The following is a 4723-nucleotide window of genomic DNA, read 5'->3' on the forward strand; positions in this document are numbered from 1 at the left end:
CACCTCATCGCTTCATACGCTGGCAGCCCAAGTCCATGCTCCAGGTCACTCCAATATGTCTTTGGCTCAGGGAGGAGGCAAACGGTTGGCGAATAATTTCCTGTACCTATGAGTCAGTAAAGATGCCAAATTATACTTATTTCGAATCATGCTTGTCCATTTCTAAAGGGTGGTTTTACTCGCTGGACAAGGCAAGTCTCGGTTAACCTAATTTTAGTGGAATAAGGAGGAAATTTGGAATAATTGTCAGAGGAAGACGCTGCCGCGATATTGTTGTTGCTTTGCCTTGAGACGAGAAGGTGCAATATGGACATGACTGTCCTCTAACGGAACTCCAAGGACGTCCTGGGGATACAAAGAAGCACTTGTCCACTCTGCTCCAAAGAGAGAACTATTAGAACTGAGCGAATATGCTAACATTTGTTTTCCATATAAGCGAGATTTATTTTTTACAAACTCAGATGTTCAAACACGGAAATGGCTTACTTCGGAGGTAGTGAGCTCTCTAGTAACGAAGGCATATAAGCAGGGACGGGATGCCGCTGAGACGATAATTTGCTTGGGATTCACCCCTCCACGATTACCATCTCCCACAGTGTTGAGAGGCTATTCTGCATGGAAGAGGCAGTGCAGACGAGCAGAAATGATGCAGGCGCTATGATCAAACACATCTGGTTGAAATCCTCTTCTTTTATTTCCCTTGGGGCGAATCACTTAATCTCGCCAGGCCCTCGAGAACATCAAGCTTCCACGTTCCTCTTCCTTTGTAGATTCCATCCTCAATTCCATTATCAAAGTCTCCCTCCTCCACTAGGCAGAGATGAGCATATCTCCCCATCCTCACCTGGGCGGACCCGCCCTTCTGCGAACAAAGGCGCCACCTCTCAGCAGGTCACTCCCTTCTTAGAAGGTGATGTATAAGATCTTAGAGACTTGTCCCCTGCGTAGGAGGCTCACCTGAGGACTTCTTCTGACTACGCACCTGGCGGAATTCTGCTGAATGAGTTTCTCCCTCTCCATTCAGCGGGCTGATAATTGCATGTGTCTCAGGTGGGAAGATGGAGGGATGGGTGTGTTAAATGCTCGGTAAGGCTTTCTTTTCCCCCTGGGTGAGTAGAGATGAATGTTATAAGACGAATTTAGATTCAAAAGGGTATTTATATCATGTGATCTGGCCCTGAGGTTAGTTCGATTTTTTTCCCCCAAAGGGTGTTGTATAATTCAGAATTGCTAATCCTGAGGTGCTTTCTTCCCATTTCTACAGTCCTATTTTTACCAGTGAACGTTTATTGAATGTTTACAATGGGCCAGAAATTGGTCCAATTACCTTAGCTACGTTCACTCATGTCATACTCACAAACGCCCTGTGAGGAGAGGCTCTTGCCAGTGTCCCTTTTGTCCTGGGGAAACTGAAGCAGAGAGAGGTTAATGGCCTGTCTGAGGTCATACGGCTACTAGAGGCACCACTGGTTCAAGTTCAGGTATTCTAGGCCCAGAGCCCGCAGGAGATAAGACCACAGGTTAAGCCCTGCACCAATTTCCCCCCCAAATGGCATGTCCTGAAGTCAACCAAAGGTCCCAAATCAGGGGTGTCTTGAGTCCCAACTGATAAAACAGCAGCCAAGCAGAAGCACAGCTGCATCGGAGAAATAGATTACGAATGGAGACCGCGGGCAATGGCGTCCACGGAACGTCAGGGTTGAAGGGGACCCTGTAGCCGCTTAGGCCAACCATCCCGCCAGCTGCTCGGGCCACTTTGCTCTGCACAGTCTTGACCTCAGGACACTACTTAGATCTCTAACCTTCAGCTTCACCGTCTCATCGTTAATGCCGGTATATTAACACCTGCCTAATAGTCACGATGAGGGGTAAATTCACGAACAGAATAAAGCTGTTGGCACAATGTCTAGAATGCAGTAGTATGTGCTTCACAATTTTAGCCGCGGTCAGCATCATTATCATTGTCGTGTGGCCGGCACGTCACAGTTAACATAGAGCGTTCATGCTATTCCAAGTCTTGGGGATGAAAGAGGTAAATGGGTTTATTATCCTCGAGTTGGCGATGAGTTTTCTGAGTCTTAGAAAGGGAAGGGCTCAAGGTTACCCCTGAGAGAACACTGATCGAAAGCGTGGGTTCTTGGAGGGATGTTGCAAAAAAAGTTTTAAATAAATAAGTAAATATCGTGCATTAATTTTCCCCCATTGCAAGGAGTGATACTGAGTCTCAGGAAAATTATTTTTTTCCAAGGAAGACTAAGTTCGTGAGTGGTAGAGCTCGTTTGTGATTTTAGGTCATTCCTTTCAAAATCTGAGCCCTTCGCTCTCTGTTGATTCCTTCGTTTGTCACTTTGCTCATTCATTCGCTTGACGGATACTTATTGACTTTGGGCCGCTGTGCCAGGCACTGCTCTCGATGTCGCGGACTCAGCCGAGAAGCTACAGGATCGGGACAGGGAGAGTCTTAAGCCGAAGGGAAAGTGCCTTCAGTATTGGAACGGGGCGAAGCGCTCCGTCCCGCTGACTCCATCTTGGGCGGGGCTGCTTTGCTCTTGCTTCGGATGCGCTAATCCTTAGAGAAATTCCTACTGGGGCCTGAGTGTTTACAAAAACGGGCCCTCCCCTTTCCCCTCCCGGTGACGTGGTGACATGAAAGACGCCCGACCTCTGTGCCTTCTTAAGGTGGGAGCTGGGGAGCCACCCTCGTCTTCCCCTTTGGGCGCCTGTTCGATCGATCCATCAACCAACATTTCTTGACTCCAAACTCTGACATTTTGAGTTTTGGCCTTTTTGAGGCATGGGACACACCGACCTTGGGATCAGTAGAAAGATCCTTACGCGTATTCTGAGAAGAAAGGCCTGTCCTGGCTTTGGTGGGAGAGGCCAAGAGTCCAGAGGTCGCAGAGCACTGTGACAAAACCAAAAGCGCCGATCTAGCGGCTACATTTTATCTGTTTGTCACACGTTTATTTTCAAGCGTCGGAATCCCCAATCAAGGTGACTTCCATTTTTTTGAAAAAGAGTTTGCTGCTTCGTGTTTTGGAGAGCGGTCTGGGGCAGCTGAGGGAATCGAGGAGAAACCTGAGAAGCGGTCTCAGGTCTCAGGGCTTTGATCTGAGGACGTCACACTCACCTGGCCTGCTGTCCTCTCTGCACAGTGGCCTCGGTGTCCCCCGCCTCTCTACATGGCAAGTCCCTGCTTGGAACTCTTCCAGAGCCCAGCAGACCCACCCCAGGGGGGAATTCTGACTGGCTCCTTGAGTCACGTGACTTGACGGTGGCCAAACCCTCATTTCCAGGCTGTAAGGTGATGAGCCCTGATAAGCCCCACCCGTGTGTGGCTATTGACGGAGGAAGCAGGGGAGGGAAGGGGGCAAGGTTTGTCCTCAGAAAACGAGGATCAAGCTTGCTGGACAAATAGACCTTTTTTTTGGCTGTTACAGTCCGGGACACTACAAGCCCGAGGACAACTGAGCAGCCATGAAAGACTGTTCCTCGTTCAGAGACTTTGAACCGTGGCCTGTGTACCAGAGCTTGGCCTGCAAGTCCCAGGAAGGCAGGGGCCAGGCCTGCCTGGTCCCCCTCCTGCCCCCAAGCAGACACAGAGAGAGGCCAGGTGTCCAAGGGTGCAAAGAAGAACGGTTGAATGTGAATGGAAGTTAAATTCGGCCCTTTCCTGCAGCTCCTCTTCATGCCTTTAATATGTAAATGTGTCTGGTGACAGTCCCAGAGGGCGTCTGAGCACTCAGTACGGGGAGACAGGGTGGGGGAGCATTCCGGACAGGAAGTAGCCCGCAGAGGGGGCCCAGGCCAGGAAATCTTAAATACCCAGGGAGGGTGTGTGCGGAGGTACTAGGGGTGGGGCTTGGACCTGTAGGGCGGGCCGGCGGGGCTGGCTTTCATCAGGGCATTCCAGGGAACGTGCTCTGTCTGCTAGGGCAGGTCTGTGGGTGATAGGATTTGATTTGTGGTCGGTGGTGTTTTAAATGTTGTTTGCTCTTCCCTGGAAACTCCCATGATTAATATTGTTTATGCTGATTTCAAAATTCTCTGTATTCTAGTGGGGCACGATTTGCCTTCAAGGGGAGGGGAATCCCTTAAATGTCCATCAGCGTTTGATTAAGAAAAACCCACACCACGGGATTGGCACAGCACTGAAAATAATAGACAGAAGGTATTACACGGGAAGATGGATGGATGTGAAGCGAAAGAGCCAGTGGGCTGCGGTGAATAGTGATGGATCCCATTTCCTATTCTAGAAAGAAAATTCCAGAAGAGAGAAAGGTATGAAAAGGAGCGTAGAAACTGTCCTGGCGAGTAGCAGGGCCTGAACTGGTCATGTCACCCACCGAGGGGACACGGTAGGGACCAGCGGTCCAGGAGTGGTCTCCACGGGGCTATGACTCAGGAAATTGGATGTGAACCAACAACGCGCATATGCATTTTTCTGGGAAAGACACCTTTACATCCATCCCATTTTCAAAGATACCGAGAGGCATAGAGTCAAAAGGGCTCGAAGGAGGGCTGTCCGAGGAAGATGCCATCATGTTCCGGGAGGCTGACCCTTTAGGATGCTAAGAGGGTTGACTGTCTTTTCTCCAGGGCCGAGGATTTGATTGTGACAGTCTGTGGCCGCTATTCGGTGCCCTGTAATCAGATTATTTCGGCAGAAGGATACTTCACTGTTAATTGGCATAGGGTGAGTGGCGGGAGCCAAGGTGTCCGG

The sequence above is a fragment of the Pteropus vampyrus genome, unplaced genomic scaffold (assembly GCF_000151845.1).
Source record: "Pteropus vampyrus isolate Shadow unplaced genomic scaffold, Pvam_2.0 Scaffold438, whole genome shotgun sequence".
NCBI lineage: Eukaryota > Metazoa > Chordata > Mammalia > Chiroptera > Pteropodidae > Pteropus > Pteropus vampyrus.